This window comes from Coloeus monedula (assembly GCF_965178545.1).
Source record: "Coloeus monedula genome assembly, chromosome: Z".
NCBI lineage: Eukaryota > Metazoa > Chordata > Aves > Passeriformes > Corvidae > Coloeus > Coloeus monedula.
In genome coordinates, this window is record NC_138822.1 from 24,995,671 (window position 1) to 25,013,420 (window position 17,750).

The following is a 17,750-nucleotide window of genomic DNA, read 5'->3' on the forward strand; positions in this document are numbered from 1 at the left end:
TGAAGATAGGTGCAGGAATAAACAATGTCTGTAAAAAGGAAGTGTGGTAGCATTCTGCTATTAACACTATTTCTGGGAAAGCCGCCTAAGACTGCCCAGCCCAAATGTTTGAAGTAGAACTGGTGCTAAGTAAGAGCCAGATTTGCAGAAATTTGATAGTAGAACCACATGAAGTAATTAAAATACTTTGCTGTATACAGTTTCTGTATATTTGTGTTTATTTATAATACACATCTCTGTGTTATTTATGTGTGTTTTCTCCATGATACAACCAAGTTCAGGATCCAGTGCTACAGAGTAAGGAATTGCTGCTGGAGATTGCCTCCTTTTTGCCACTGATGTTGCTTGTAATAAGAACTGTAGCTCTGTTTTGGCAACATGTCACTGTAAAAAATTAGAGAAATCTCTCTCGTTTAGTTGCAAGTGTATGTGTATGAAATAAAACACAATGAGTCTCCTAATTCAAAATATTTTCTAATTTAACTTGGTATTTGTTATCCCTTACATACTAACAGTATGGGTTTTTATGTGTAATACCAATTAGTATTTCCTGTTTTGACGAATAATAATCTAATTATTTTATAATTATTATTTTCCGCAGTATTTTAACCACAAGGCAAATGTTCATTGCTGTGTAAGCTGGTACCTCTTACAGCTTGTCCTACACCTACCTGTTTAGCAGGTAGACAGTTATTGACTTAAAGGGCATACGCGCAGATTTCAATATAGAGGGGAGATTTTATAGAAACTTACAGGATTGTTTAATGGTTTTGTTTGGAAGGACCTTAAGGATCGTCTTGTTAGAACTCCTGAGCAATGGGCAGGGACACATGCTACTCGGCCAAGTTGCTCAGAGCCTCATCCAGCTTGGCCTGGAACACTTCCAGGGACTAGGCATCCACATGTTCTCTGGACAACCTGTGCCAGTGCCTTACCACTCTCATATCTTACCTGAACATTCTTCATATCTCATCTAAACATACTCTGTTTCAGTTCGAAGCCATTTCCCTTGTACTAACAGTACATGTCCTTCTAAAAAATCCCTTTCCTAGATTTTTTGTAAACCCCTGTTAGGTACAGGAAGATGCTGTAAGGTCTCCCTGTAGCCTTTCCTGCTCCAGACTGAACAGCTCAGACTGAACTTCCTCAGCCTGGCCTCAGAGGAGAGATGTTCCAGCCCTCAGATTACTTTCTTGGGTAGAGGAAGAAATTTGTGGAAGAGTGCCAGGAAATAGATTAAAATCTCTCTTAGTAAAAGCAGGACTTCAGAATATGCTGTTGTGATTGCTTGAGCTACTCTTTGATTCTTTCTATTGCTGTAGAAATGAGAATCTTGAATGATTGTGAAGTGTTAGTGTAATAGTCGTAGGAGTTTAGGCATAAGAGGAAACCATTACATGTGGCCTCAAAAATGATGCCAGGATGGTTCTTCTACATACCATTGCATCATTATTTGCAGTCCTATTCCGTGCTGACATCCTAAGCTTGTGCCTGTTTATAGACATTCAAAAATATTGTGACTGCTTATTGTGGTTTCCTTTTTTTTTTTTTTCCCTCTTGAAACCAGACTTTATTCAGCTCAAAGAAATACTAAGAAGGATGAAAAAGTGCCATTTGGTATTTTTAATCCGCCTCTGATACCCATCTCCCTGCTTTATATCTAGCCTAAATTGGTTGTTTTTCTGTAGCAATTGCAAGAGGGATGTTTTATATACAAACCCTGAGAGTACTAGCATTCCATACTAAATTAAGTTACTGTTCAAGGACTGGACAATGTAGCCTTTTATTTAGTTTTTAACGCAGTCAAGTGAGTTAACTATAGGTGAAGAGGAAGTTGTGGAATTGACCCAGAGAAACACTTTTACATGAGATTCTAGTTGGAAAAACCTGAGACATTTAGCTGCTAAATCAAGACAACTGAGGTATTGGATTTATTTGATTTATTATTACATCCTCTGAGAGGGTGGATGTAATTTAATAGATCTGCAGGTACTGTCTGATCTTCCCTTTCCCAAAACAGGAAGGAGATTGTGGGAAAGATATTTTGCATAAATGTCATTTTAAAAGCTCAATGTGTCATCTAGCAATTTAAAATTGTGTTTTCATTTTCATCCTTTGTAACTGTATTTTCAACTCAATAGTCAGAAGTTTAGTGCTTTAATTTTAGAACAAGCTTTTCTATTTGGCTTCAGGCTAATGTGGTTTTTTTCTTCTTTTTCCTTTTTTAAGCTATTAACTTGGAAATTAATTTGAGATGGTAAGCACCTTTACCTCTCTCATACCTTGGATTTAGAAGAAGTTTCACTGTTCATACTGCTGTGGCTCTTTTGACTTTTGGGCTTCCTAAAAGGAGCTGCCATGCTTGTAACATCAGTCTCTGAAGATGGAGTTGGAGGGAACAGAGAGGGTACAGTCTTCTGTTTTTGTTGAGCTACTGTGTTCAGCTGCTGTTTTTCTCTGTATTTGTGCATGGGTGAGTGTTGTTAGTGTCCGCTGGAGACATAATACTGGTCTCAACAGAGGATCAACTTGCTTCTTGTTACGGCTTTCTGCATTGCTGCAGTTAGTGGGAGCTTAACTGAGTTGTAACTTGTGATAAAGGCAACTCTCTAGCTGTTTTTTACTTCTATTCTCTCTCTACCTTTTCCCCTAAAGTGTGCATAGCATTATATACATAAAAATACTGGGGTGGAGGACAATACCCTTGGTTACTTAGATTGAATGGTTTTGAAACCGTGTGTGTGCAGAAAATTTCCGATGAAAAGCAGCATGTGTGTGAAGCATCTGAGGGAATTTGCACTTGTGTTTGAAAAGGGGGCCATGAAATGTGCTTTTTTAAAATAGGAGTGCAAAATTTGGTCTGTAAGACCAGATGACATCTAGCTGTGAAAGTGGTTGGCCCAGTAACGTTCTTAACCCACGCATTTCATGATGAGGACTTCCAACCTAACTGTGAAAAGCATAACTTCTTCACAGGAGTTTGATTGACATTAAAATTGAAACAGTGGCATTGATTAAACAACCTGTTTATGGTGGCCCTTCTAGATACTCCAAACTGGGAGAATCCCAACTAACTGTGTAATTCTGATTGGATTGTTAGTTGCGTGGTTATTTTTCAGTTTTGAGAAAACAAGTAAACATCTGCTGAACTATTTTTATGTAAAATGGAGAGATAGTAGTCCAGTTTTCTGGAAAACAGCCAAAATCATCTTATTCAGCTATCTTTGGGCCATATCATATATCATGTCACTGCTGGTAATATTTCCCAGAGTCTTGTCCTTGGTAAGTGGTCTACTGGCTAATAGTCATTGAAGTTGAAAGAGACACGATACCAGGATAAATACCTTGTTTCGCAGCATGTCAGTTTATATTATACCTGAGCTTTAGTATTAGCTGGACTTCAGGTTTTGTTGTGAACACTGTTTTACCCTCTGGTGCAGAAGAACGCTCTACACTTAAAACTGTGCTGTGACTTGAAGAAGATAATATCCCAATGTGATGGTATCAATGCATAGAGAAAACAGAAATGCTTATAAAATTGCTACCTGGCAGTATTGTTTCTTGACCTGTGACTCCTGACAAATCTTGTAGATGTCAGAAGATTTCAGTAGCAGATTCAAGCTATGACACTTGTCATTTAAAAAGTCACATCACAATTAACAGAATCAGGATTCAGTGGAGGGTTTTTTTCTGCGCAGTATCACGCTGCCTCTGTTACAGCCTTCATTTCTTTCTGAGCAAATGGAAACCTTGTAGCACGAGCCGCAGGAAGTTGTTGAAGCAATTAAAGGCTTCTCTCTCAGCACATTGCGTGGTTACCATAGTATCCTTTGCCTCCACGTGTTTACTGATGATGTCAGTATGCATACAGGGGCTGTTCAGAGCGTCTACATGAAGATGATTCAGCCCTCACTAAAGATCTCTCCATACATTCTGTTATCCAGTGTTATTTTAGTAATTCATGAGACTGGAAGGTAAGTGACTTTTGCTTCGTATTGAGTAATTTTTATGTATCCTCACACTGAAGTTTCAGTGTTGGTTTGTTCTTATTCCCTGTTGTTCACTAAATGCATAAAGTATGTTTTAGATGAACCACTTGCGCATAGCTTGGTGTAATTTAAATGTAATGACAAACTCTAGGTAATTTTCATAAATATAAAAAACAAAAATACAAAAACCAAAAATCCCTGAAGTAAAAAACCTGACTTATTCAATAGTTAGAAGGTTTTTACCAATTTAAATTTGCAGAGCTTTATTTTTAATCATAAGAAGATCATCCAAATAATGTAATGGGAGTACTACGGAAGAGAAAAATGTTCACTTAAAAAAAAAATTATTATTAAAACAAAACCCCCCCATCCCCCACATTAAAAAAGGGCTTTGGTGTTGCAGGAAATTCTACATTAAGGTGGTATGTATTGTCCACCAGTGTACCTCTATTTCTTCCCCCCCCCCCCCCATGCATATCCAGTATGCAAATAACTTTTCTTAACCTCTTCCTGTTTTCTGCTTTTTGACCATAACATCCCTTGGCTTATTTACACACTTAAGTCTGCTTTGGGAAAAGGGGTCCTCTCTTGGCATTTCTTAAGCAAAATGCTTATTATGCACTGACTGATGAGACACTTAGTTTTTAGTGCTATTAATTGCAATAGATGTGGTGCTTTAGAAGAATAGGAAAGATAGTCTAGTGACAGTACTGTGCCTTTTGAGTATCTTTAATTCCTTGTGGACTGAGGATTTTTTGCTTTCTAGTATAAAGATGTATGTGCTCTTTTTTTCTCTCTCTTGACTGCCTAGCTATTAGTTTGGACATTAATATGGAAAAGATTAGTATTTTAGATAAACTGAAGAAACCAACACCCCTTCTGATTCTGATACCTATTAACTTTGATATTTGACACTTAAAAAAATAAAGTCTGTTTATGTATTTAATGCAAGTTTGAATTGGTCACAGTGTCCTCCTTTATGGCTCTAGGAATGGTGCATCTTTTCTGTTTTAGCACAGGAGGTTAGACTAGGGGTTTTTTGTTCATTCTTTTTTGTTTGGTTTGTTTTTCATTCAATGTTTTTGTTTGGTTGGTTTTCAGTTTGGCATGTTAGACATAACCAGCCAGTATGTAATATGTGTGTTTCTTTAATGAATGTGTGTCTAATGATGTAGTAGTAGTTTGTAGATGGGAGTTTCTTTTTCATGTTTATTAATGGATTTGATTTGTTTTTCCTCCCACCAGGTCTTCTGACTATGCTCAGATTTCACATTCAAACAGTTCATTACAGAAACAGGGTTTCTGTTTGTTTTTCCACTATAATCCTGTTAGGTCATTTATAAGGATGCATGTTTGGGTGCACTCTTGAGATCTTCCACTGCAGTGGTGTCATTAATCATTGCTGTGTTTTCTCCATTCTGAGCAGAAAACAAGCAGGATTACAGGAGAACTGAGGGGAAAGGATGAAGACTACTTTAAAGAAAGAAACATGCTTTTTTCAAATAGTACTGTAATAGTGACCTACAGAAGGACATCACAGAGTGGGTTTCAAAAAGATGAAGATGAAGAGAGAGATAATTACCTTAAATATGGGCTGAAGGAGAAGTTCTTGAAGGAAAAAAAAAGACTTGAACAGGGTAAATTGGGATTTCTTTCAGTTTATATTATCTAACGAGAACAGATTAGAACATTATCTAAGGTAAAGCTAAGAATTTTTGAGGATGTTAAGTCAATTCAATGCTGAAAAGAGTAGTCTTTCTCTCCTGGTGCTCTTCTCTCCCTGCAGCAGTCATGGGGTGAGTTTGTTTCGTGGGTTGATGCAACATAAACCTAGTCTGTAACAAAGCAAAGAGCCTTTCCACCACTTAGCAAGATGAACCTATTCCACTGGAATCTGTGGACTCACGAGTTTGTCACAGTAGAGAAGACTGTTTAATTGCCCTGCAGAGCATTAACTCTGAGCATATTCTGCTGTATCAACTTAGCCATTAGTACAACTGTACCCTAAAAATCATGGTGGGTTTTTTCTGGAATTTAAAATCTCAATGTTCAAATACAACTGTGAGAAAAAATAGCTGGTTGGCACATGAGAATCTGTGGACAGTTTCTGAATATATTCCCTGATATTTGGGGAAGTTACTATTCAGATAGAAATTCTGGATAAATTTTTGACCTTGTTTGAACAAGGAAATTGAGTTCAAGACCTGACACTAGGAATGTGCTGGCTTTAAATTATTATGCCCTCCTCCTCTACCTCCCTCCTTGCCCCATGGCTGGTCATGTGTACAGTTTTGTACATAATATATATGTAAAACATATGTTTTGTGTGCATGGTGGGGATATATGCTTAACCTTTCCATGGTTGGATGTGGGGACCTGGAACTGAGACCACCTTGCCTTTCTCAGTCTGCATGATATGGCCAGATTTTCTTCCAACACAAAGCTTTAAGCAATTTTACATAGTTATATCTTTAAAGCATGGAGCTTGTCTTTGTTTGCGCAGAAGTTAATTGTAATGGAGGAAGTGCATAGTTTTTCAGAATCAGTAAAGTTTACTCAATTGCGTCCTATCTCCTCTGACATTATTTGTACGCATGCATGTGGAATGGGGGATGAAGGCTCTGTGGTTTGCCTGGTATTTCAGTTAATAGGAGAAAAGATGTACCCTAATCTTGCTAGGATTTGCTTACAGAAAAGTACCTAATAATTTTGTTCTGTCAAAATGTAATTAATTACCTGTAGATAAGCATTCATATATTTCTGTAAGATTGGATAATTTAATCAGGACTGTTAAAAATGTAGAAAAATCCATAAGCAACTATGCAACAGCTGTGTCTTTTTTGTCTTTTCTTTCCCCCTGCATTATTCCAAAAATCATGCTTCAGCTGTGCACTAGATAGAGTTTCCCCTCTGTGGCTGTATGAAAATGAAGAACAATCTGCATAATTTTTTTGTAACTGTTTTTTTTTCCTAAGTGCTTTTCTTTTGTCTGGAACCATGTGCACATGTTTGTCTAAATCTGTGTAATAATGATAATTAAAACAGGCAGAACGGGTAGTTAGAAAGAACTGACATTCTCTTGAATGGATTTTTAAAGTTCAAGGCTTTTATAAATATTTCCATTCTGTATTGACTGGTAACTAGCGTATTGATTTCCAAAATTATATTCTCCTGTTCTAAAATTATTGTCTTCAGGTGTTGGGAATATTGTCATATACTGTGAATGTGATCATTTTGTAGTGATGGGTGGCTTAGATGATCTTCAAGGGGAAAAAACCATAAAGGTAAATACACAACAAAAATAATGGTGTGCTAAGAAAAACATTTTACCATTCTCTAGAGCTTGTGTTATTCTGAATTTGCTGGTTTGTCTCTGCCATATTTATGTACAACACCTAATTCTGGAGAATTTTTTAAAAAGCAAGAGAATATCTTGACAGTATTCAGTGTCAGGAATGTCAAGTGGGGGAAATGGGACTTCGCTGATATTTTTTTTCCTTAGAATTTCATTTTGAGCTTCTTCATTTGTACATGCAAACATGTATAGGTTCTGTTCTGTTTTTCAGTCATCCTATTCCATATCCTCCAAGTCGTTGTATTGTTATGTGGGTTTTTTTTTCCTGAATATAGGTCAAAATTTTGAAACCACATGATTGTTTTGCCTTCTTGTTTTCAATCTTTTTAACCTAAGAATAGAAGCAATGTTGTGCATCTAGAAGAGGCATTAATTTATGGTTCAGTGGTGTTGTTCCTAAGTTATGTCATGTGTTACCTCAGAGAGGTTGTAGGTAGGGGTTTGTCTTGTTGGTTTGGGTTTTTTTTAACAGAGCTATTTTTATATTATTTTATATGCAATAGAATTAGTATAAAAGTAAATTATTTCAGTTGGAGGTGCTGCTGAAATCTTGGCTGAAAAAAAATTATATTTACTTCAGTGAAAGCTGAACATTATAATTGGTGTGAGTCTTATTTTCACTTTTCTGGATGTAGATCTGTAAGCTCTTTATGGTGGGAAAGGGTGGGAGTCAAAAGGGAACTTTTAAGTCTTAGAACTAAGCCAGTCTATTTGGATTTCTACAGAAATTAAAGTCTTGGACCTTTCTGGAAGGTTTCCATGTATGACTTCCACTACTTGCTGAGACAGTCTAGTAGTGTTTGTCTTGTTTTAGAGTTGAGTGGTAGAGCTAGGCTGGTGAATCTTGTTACTAGATGATATGTAAGGAGTGTCTTATGAACTTGTGAAGAGGGGTCAGAGTGCTACAAGAAAGCAGAACTGTACTACCACTGTGCTGCTTCTAGGGTGGGGGTTTTTTGTTTGTTTGTTTGCTTGTTTCTTCTTTAACTAAAAAATTAACATAATTTGAAGATAGTAGTCGATTCCGTACTGCTTTTTTAGGGAAATGCCTTTAGAGAAGTGGTATATATATTTAAAGGTAAGAAAGGAGCAAGTTCTTCAGAAAAGCACTGTAGAGCTATAGTGTTGCCACATTCTGGTGTTTAAAGGAGTCTATGTAGTCCATTAGAAGGAATGTCACAGTACAAATTTCCTTGAGGTATTCCTAGAAAATCTAGATTAAATCTGAACCACTTTGAAGTACTCCACTTAGTATGCCATCCCTCCCTTTCTTTCTTGAAGAAACCAACCTGGAAATGGGAATGCCTCAGGGGTCCCCTGGCTGACAGCTCTTGAGTTTAGCCTCACTGCCAGCTCACATAATCACTGCTGTAGACTTTCTGGATGTGGTAACTGTTTAGTGAATGACCAGACTAGTGTGGTGTACTTTTGCTTAGCCTTTTCGCCCATCCCGTGCCATGCAGCTGAATTCACAAAATAATCCTGGAACAACTAATCAGTTTGTCTGAGTATGAGTCAGTGCAGATTTGCAAAACTGCTAAAAATAGTAGCTGTTTCCTCTTCTAAATTGACCAGATTCTTAAGGGATGATGGCTTTACAAGGGAGATAGAAGGCTGATGCAGTTCCCTTTTTTGTGTGAAAGTCATCTGCCATCCTCAAAGGAAAATAGAGGAACCCAAACATACATGGAACCAAGCATGCCATCAATTCTACTAAAGACAAAAGGAAGAAAGACACTTGGTCCCTAACTTGTGATTTCAGGAAATCTTGGAAAGAGAACTGTCTGTTTTCATATGTTTGTCTCAAATAGCAAATTAGGCACATCCTGGGACATGAAAGAGGTAAGGCCATCATGTTTGGGGCAGTAAAAGAATTGGATCCTGTTTCTTTCATCCTAACAAGGTGATACTTGGCAATTTCTTTCATTTAAGAAAGACCTGAGCTTGTTTTAATGCAATTTTTTTTTTCAGTTCAGGCTTGAAAAAGAAAAACCATAAAGCAGTTAGGTTCTTGAGAGATAATGAGGCTTTATAAATATATTCTCTTTCAATTAGAGTAAGTATGAAAGTGTATGTTTTATCTTACTTGTTGGTTACAGAAGCTCACCCATTAATAGAGGTTACCTTGTAAGAACTACAAGTGGTAAGTATTGTATTTCTGTTTGTCTGTAACTAAAATGAGATACTGTAATAGGGACATGTTCCACCTGACAGTCAACTCCAGGGTAAGATTTTTGAATTGTCCCATTTAATTGTGGTGTGTACTTTCTCTGGTGAGCTTTACTGAAGGCAGCAAGGGGACTTTGCAAGAACTGGTGTGATGATTTGTTGCAAGCAGTGCGCTGGTATGAGTGAGCAGGATTTTAGCTCTTGGCTTGGTTACATGAGGCCTTGCATGAACTTGTGCTTCAGTTCCCAATCTGTAGTTAATCAGCTACTGCCTTGTATCATGGAAGCACTTGTGAATTAGTCTCTTATTATATATTTAAATTATATACAGGATACACATGATACCCACATTCATAGAGAAGTACATAAAGAGTTAGTTTTTGTATGTGTTTCATACTCTTCATCCTTGGTGTTCTTTAGGAATGATTTTCTAGTATCAGTATTTTCTTAGTTTTATTTATGTGTCAGAGCTCTAATATGTGTGCTTTACTCTTCAGGTGGGATTGAATATTGTGCAGGTCTTTGTTACGTTTAACAGATGTAGGTTACATCTTTTATCTTTCACTGTTTCATGAAGTTTTTGTGGGACAAGAGAGTATGAGATTCTTCATTGTTAACATAGCCTTTAAAGCTTTATTGGTGAATTTTGGAGAAGAATGCTTCAAAAAGGTAGATAAATACCCAACTATAATAGTATTTTTTGTACTGGAGTGTAAACTCTAGGCTTGTATTTTTATTTTATGAGTGAATGAGAGTTCATTTAAGAAGGCATTTTCAACATCCACTTCTACAGAAAACTATTTTTTTCAGGAAGCTGTTAAGCTTTATCAATATTTCAGTATTTTAACCATTTCCTCTGCAAGCAGTGCACTATGACTACCATGGGTAACCTCCTTTAGTTAAAAGAGTTTTTATCTTTTAATGTTACATAATTGTGGAGCCTTTGGAGGTATAGTGGATGGTTTTGCTAAGTAATTAAAACACAGGTGAAGCTTGTAGGTGAAGCATATCTGAGTGGCAGTCAGTATTACTTGGTGCTGAGCGTGAGCTAATTATAACCAACCGACCAACAAAAGAACCTTTTCAGTGAATTCAGCTAGGTGCTAGAAGGATGAAGATACGTCTGTTGTCTTGGGGGTACCGTACACAGCCAAGCATTTCATTGTTGTAGGGGATGTTCAACAGGGGATAGGAAAAAAAATATATGATCTCTCCCTTTTAATACGAATAGTTATAGCTATCAGTGAAATGCATTTTTGAGAATGTTCTAGTGGGATTGTTTTGAACAAGAAAACAAATTGACCTTTTCTGATTACATTTTAAAAGTCATTTCTGCATCTCGTGTATAAATAGACAAACTTTTGTGTTTAGCTGGCAGATTTGCATTATTGACCTACTTTTTTTCAAAAGCAAGTTGTCAGATTTTAATTTGTTGATTTCTTTTATGGGCACTATTATTTATATTCCGATTCTTAGTTTGTGCAACATTATGACTGACAAAACTGGAGATAGGGCTGCCACTGAATACCTGGTTTCCCACGATATTTGGCAATGGATCTTTAGGATTACTTTGTTGTTTAAAACCAATCAGTGCTTAGCAGGAAAGCAAGCTTCAGATATATGCTCCATCTATTCCAAGCAGCATCTTGGAAGGGCAGTTGTAATTGATGTCTTTTTGCTTAACTGTCTTAAACTGGATGGTAGGAGAGCACATGATGGCAGAGAGTACAAATAGGCTTCAGTGTCAATCTGTTTTCTGCAGTGCATCAGCAGTAGCTGCTGAAGCCCCCTGGAAACCGGTCAGGCATTCTGTTTGGTACTGTCAGTGTCATAATGAAGGAGAGCAGTACTGGCTTCTGTTCATGTAGTGCTAAATATAGCTCGTTTTAACACAGCTCTATTTTTTGGTGGTGTTCATCATTTTTTTGTCCTTCTCCAAAGGCAGCACAATCATGATCAAATTCAGTCAGCCCTCTCTGATTTCTAAATAACTTAAAGAGAGTGAAAATGATCATCTTTGCAGTTTAATGCCAAATCAGACTTAATTCTCTTTAGCCAAAGTACAGTGCCGAGACTGCTAAATGATAGCGCTGTTTTGTCATCTGATACAAAACACCTGTGAAAGTACAGGATAAGTAATGAGAGGTTATATAGAATTGCCTGTTTTGAGAAATGGATGAATAGGAAAATTTGAACATATGAGGAAAGCAAGAAACTGTGTTAGAATAAATTCTACCTGTTTTTACTAAAAAATGCTCTGTTCCTGTCTTCCCTTTAAAAACCTTAGTGGTAATTTCATATAAAGTATTAAAATCTGTTAAAACTATTTGACAACAAATTTGAGATGTCTAGTCATGAGGTTTTGGGAAAAGTTCTCATGTAGTGAGCATGTGACAAGGAAATGAAGATCACCTTCCATCTATCAGTTATGTTAACACATGAAGAGTTCATGCATCTAAACAGCATTAGGGTTTTTTTCTGTACCACTTTTATGTGGCCTCCATGCTCTTCCTCTGCACAGTCATTCTCCTTCATTTCTGTAAAGTTAACCTGTGTGTGGAGCTGTCTCTTTATTTGAGTGCCTTTAAAAGGATCATGGAGCCAGACTGAGGAATAAAGGAGTCTGTGGCATCTCTGAGCCATCTGGTAATAGTGACACTGGTGCCCACTGCTTCAAAATTACTTCTTTCTACTTGCTCCAGATAGTTTGCTATCCTTCAATCAGCTTGCCTGTAGGAAACAAAAGCTATGTGGACACATAATGAGATTTTGTTATGTATTTTGTACAGTTACACTGCGTATAAATAAAGCCCTTATCTATGATTGAAATCCCATGCAACTGTATTGCGACTGTGCAGCTCAGGTTCCTGGTAGCTTGACACAGCTGGTCTTATGCTTGGGGAATTTGTGTGCTTGCTGCTGTGAAGTTAAAAACTTCTACTTCTGTTGCTTCAGGTTGCTTATGTAGAGAAGGCAAGCAGTGCATACAGCCCTAAGCTGGGAGTTAAACTTTTAGGTGTGCTATGATGGCTGTCTGTGACTACTTGAAAGCAGGTTATAGTCAGGTGTGTGTCAGGCTTTTCTCCCGAGTAACAAATGATGGGACAAGAGGAAATGATCTAATGAAGTGTGTGGTTAATTTCTGTGTGTGGGATCTTTACCCATGATACACCACACCATTTCTTCCGTGAAGGCTTTAGCTAGAAATGGCATTTATTCACTATATTCCTGCTCTTTGTTTTCCTCACAAACATTGTGACTTAAAGTAAATCATTACATAGCCATACAAAGGTGATTGCAAAAATGCGTTATCAAAGGACCCTTGAAGTGCTTACTAGGCTGCCATGAGTAGCTGTTAGGAAAACTGTTTCCTCAGCTTTGAGGAAAGAAAATTGACATTGAGTTTTCAAGCCTTATTTTCAGGAGAACTCATATATCTTAAAATCAAAACTCTTACTTTTAGAGTATTTTTGCAAACTGTTGGCTGACAGTTTGCAATGTCCTAATCACTGGATTCAAAGTGCAGTTTAGACTATGGAGCTTCAGTGGTGAAGTTTCCCCTCCACCATATCCCAGTTTCCAACCTCACCTCTAGTAACTTCCCTTCTGGTATCTCTGGCACATACTTGTATTTCATCATCACAGAGCAATTCCCGCTTTCTTTTTCTTAGCTTAAAACATCAAAATTTAAGTTTGCTGTGGCATTAGTGAGTCCTTTATTCAGAAGACAAGAATGCTGACCCTCTGTCCTCACATTGCTGTGCCTGCCACCCTCTTCAGCAGGCATGTTGCCAGCAAGCATTGGCACTTCCATGGATTGCCATACCGGATTGTGTCTTGATACAAAGACAGATGTTGCTACAAAAAATTTTGCTGAGCAGATAATTTGAAAGGCAGTCTGAAAGCCAGGTTTGTCATCTGTTTTTTTTGTGACAGTAAGTTTTTATGGGTTTTGCTTGAAAACTAGAAGAAATAATTCTGCTTATGATGCAATTTATAAAATGTAACATGTTTACAGAGGCTACTCAAACCCCACCAAAAGTGTGCTGAGTAACAGTTGTATTGATATTATCCCTTCTTGCTGCTAAAGTCTGATTCAAAAGTTAGAAGTCTACTTCTAGAGGATAAAGGAAGACAGAAATCCCAACATTTGGGTCACTGAGGCTGTCACCTTTGATAAGAGCAAACAGCCATGTTTGGAAAAGAGCTGTACTTCACCAGGCCTACAGCCCTATCTTGTAAAAGAGTTTGAAGATACCCCTTGAATAAAAAAAGGGAAGGGAAGCATAGGATGTGATTTGAACCTGAGAAGAAGACAAATTTCTTCTTGCTGGTGTGGAGGTTCTCCTATGTAAGTTGTACCCTTGTTTCTAACACTTAAAATGTCTTGATTGCAGCTGAAAAATGCCATGCCAATTACACTGTTTAATACGGAATTACTGTCCTTTGTTTGGTCACCTGGCTTCTGTCTTTGACTTTAGCCTTGATCTTTGCCTCACTATGCCATGTCCTTTAGTACGTTGATTTCAAGCCTGAATTGCTGGAAGGCCGTTGAGGTGAAAATGATGGAATTATGGTGTGTTTGTGGAACTTACACGCTTAATCTGAAAGTGTTAGGGGAGGTAAGCACTGTGCTCCAAGGTGAGTTTGGAGTATGTGTTATGTTTCTTGCCAAGGGATCACACCCTAATGCTTCCATACACACCTAAGAGTATCAGAAATGGAAGTAATGTGTAATACTAAACTCTTTCTCCCCTTTCCATCATGGTTGGATTTTTTAGAACTCCTTTGTTGTAGTACTGCCTTATTTTTATTTTACGTTGATTTGTACTGTTAACTAGTGAAATAACTTATACTAAACTGTCAGTGTAATCCATTGGAAAAACAAGTGTTTCCCCATTTGAGATAGTAATAGCGTTAAAAATATGTAACTGTTCTCAACAACTGAAGTAGGTACTGACTTTCTGACGGTGTGTTTAGTCTGCTGATAGCTGACCTGCTTCTTTATTATCATAAACTGGGCAAATTTTGTTGTACAAAATTCTTGTCATATTTTACACCAAAATGCATTTAAAAGTGCTTTCTTTCTGTATTTTATCAATGGCTAAGGAGGACTTATAATGTGACAATGAAACATTTATGTGAATGAAAAAATACTTATCTTTGGATTTTTTTTTTTTTTTGCTTTAGTCTCAGATGTCTTCCTGATTGCTTTCAACTACTGCATTTCTGGGATCATTTGGGATTCAGTGTTTGGGACTCAGCTTGAATAATTTATTATGTCTTGCTGCAGACACATTTTTACTTATAACTTAAGCTAAGTCTGTGTAATGTTTTGCGTAGCATTTCAAACTGGGCATTTTTGGAAAATTCTCTACTGATCTTTTTTCTTTTCCTGCAAAAATGTATGTTCTTGACCCAGAAAGAAGAAAATTCAGGAAAAGGTATTTATAGAATAAAAAAAAAAAATTACAGAGTAGTAGACTCCATCCAAAAGTCCTATTCAGAATATTGTTTACTATTTCTATGTAGCATGTGAATGACTTCTGTATTTTCTCTCCTCAACCCACACCCCTCACTTCTTGGTAGCTTTCACCTTATGTCAGAAAAATCAGGTTTTTTGAGTGGGGAACTGGGAATGGGAGATTTGGGACTTCTTGCTAAAAAACAGATGATGTCATCTAGGAGGAGCTAAAATGCTACTTTGACAAGTTATTGCATGACTGACTGTAGGTGAGTGGGTGTTGCATTTAGTTAGTGGGTGTTGCATACAGTGCTTCTAATAAGCACTGTAATACATAAGACATCTTTTAACCAACTGTTCTTACATTACCAAAAAAAGTCACTGGTGTACCCTTAATAAGCATTAGTGTGTTAATTTAAAAATGTTTCCTTTTAATAGTCTAAACTTCACTTTTACAGGTTTATAAAGTTCACTAATGTGAAAGTTTTGTAGTTGAACTAGACAAAATATGAACATGTAAATGAGTTTCTTCACAAATCTGATTCTGGACAGACAGTCTCTTATCTCTAGTTTGTAGATGTTTCATGTTACTGCATTAAGGAGAAACATTAAAATGTATTCTTAATTAAGAATTACAATTTTGTACAAATTTTTGATAGCAAAGTAGTTTTCTTAGCTTGTAATTGAACTAGTGTCAAAATAGTTTATGGGAACTTGGTTGTTAAAATAAAAACAAGCAAAAGAGTGTATGTTATACTAAAAATAAAAGTCATTGCCACATTTTCTTGCAAACACACCTGTGTGCTTATGAGTTGGTGATTAGGTAGTTTGGCTCATAACCAGGTTTCCAATTCATATGCTCATGGGTGAATCTTTTCATGAATGTTGCAACTGAGTTCATGAGATTAGACTTGCACTCATGTGAACAAATATCTCTGCTGATAGGCTGTATTTTTAAGAGTATTCATTATTCAGTATGATGATTGCCTTGGAGAATCTGGCATAAAAGAATTGTGACCTTTTCTGAAACTTGGCTTGCTGGTATTTTGCAATCAGCTTGGATTTGCTTCTGCATGCTATTTAGTTTGAATAGCTGGCTGTTGGTTTTCCGCACTTCCTTACTCAGATAAATGAAAATCTTGCTCCAAAACTTTATCTTATCTATGAATAAGAAATATTTGTGTCAAGCATTGTATTTTTTTTTGTATGTCAAATGTATGAGCCCATGGGCTTGCAGTAACTATGATATCCTTTCATAGATTGTGATAATGACTTTATTTTAATTTTTTTAAAAGGCACACCATTGCCCTTAATCTTGATAAGATTTGTTCCTGTCCTCTTTTGACATGCTCAGAAACATGGTGGATCTTACTGCTTCTTCTGTAGAAGTGCTTGATTTGTTCCCTATATTCTGTTTTGGCTAGGAATTCATGTACTGGTCGAGTACTAAAGCTTTTTATTAGTACGTACAGCATTTGTTGGAGTAGCAAAATAATGTGTCACTGGGTACAATAAACAGTTTTTAAAATCCGGGACTCAAGGTGGGTATTTTGGTTGGTTTTTTTTCTTTAATCATTGCTGTTATTGCAAGAATCACAGAATATTAGGTTGCAACCTTAAGGATTATCTGATCCAGCTTTCCTGGCAAAAGCATGGTCCAGTCAAGATCACCAGCACCTTCTCTGGATGGATCTTAAACGAGCCCAGCATTGGGAAATCCACCACATTCCAGGGGTGATTATTTCAAGGGCTGATTGTTCTCATTATGAAAAATGTTCCTTTGCTGTCCAACAGAATCTTCCCAAGAGTAATTTATACCCATTACCCCTTGTCTTTTCCTTGTGATTCCTTGTGAAAGGTAGTCTCTTTCTTTGTAGTCCCCAATGATACTCCCACAAACATTCTTCTTTCAAGGCTGAACAAGCCTGGTCCCTGTTTGCCAGCCCTGGTCCCTGCAGTTGCTTCCCGGGGCTGTTTCAATCCCCTGCAGATGCTCCTGCATTTCCCCTGGCCCCCTGCATGCCCCACCCTGCTGGGTGAGCACTGTGCCAGGTATTGTCAGGGTTTCCCTTTGCCTCCTGTTCCAGCAAAGGCCAATCTTTGAAAAAACACCTCGTTCTCTTTCTCTTTTGGATGTCAGTTTGTGGTTTATCTGTTTGTATTAAGTTGTTATTGTTAAATAAGTAGTTGACTATTGTTAAACAAAATAGCAGAAAAATTGTTAGAAGGTCCTGTAAGTATAGGTTTCTCTCTTTACTACTTGTATTGTATATTTGCTTAGGAGTGTCATGTATGTCCAGTCAGAAGAGTGGGCTGTTCTGGAGGAAGGTGGAATAGACAAATGAAGGTGCATCACAAAAATTCACTGCAGCCTGTAAACTGCTTTGTTTAGGTTGCTTTTAGCTCTGTTCCATAACATGTACTCTTCAGTAGAGTATTAGGGGAAAAGTGGTAGGGTTTTTGAGCTGACCTGTAGTTAAAATGGTCTTTGAAATTGTGATGTTCAGTTTGTTGCTGTTGTCTGTGAAACTGTCCCATCCCTTCCTCCAAGAGTGAGTTGATTCCCAATAAATTCTGTATTTTCAAGGACTTCCTGGCTCACTTTCTTCTTTCATAGGAGATGTTACTTAAAAAACACTTCCTAGAGAAGTGTACTGCCAGGCTGGCATGCACAAGGTGCTTAACAAGAGACAAGTCACCAAGGAAAACAGCCTTTTTATTGCTGGCTTTTAAGCTAATCAAAATAATAACTTGACAGATGGAATAGCATAGG

The 17,750-nt window shown here is 37.2% G+C and overlaps 1 protein-coding gene across 12 annotated transcripts in view; it reads left to right on the forward strand.

Annotated features, from left to right (window-relative positions):
• Nucleotides 1-17,750, forward strand: part of PAM (peptidylglycine alpha-amidating monooxygenase) — a 124,231-nt gene that overhangs the window by 21,116 nt on the left and 85,365 nt on the right. Inside the window, exon 2 of one of the 12 annotated variants that reach the window (XM_082302135.1) lies at nucleotides 2,230-2,257. The exons of the other annotated variants lie outside the window; for them this stretch is intronic. The gene's annotated coding sequence lies outside the window, so the exon portion shown is untranslated. The remainder of the gene's footprint in view (nucleotides 1-2,229; nucleotides 2,258-17,750) is intronic. 12 annotated transcript variants of the gene reach the window in all.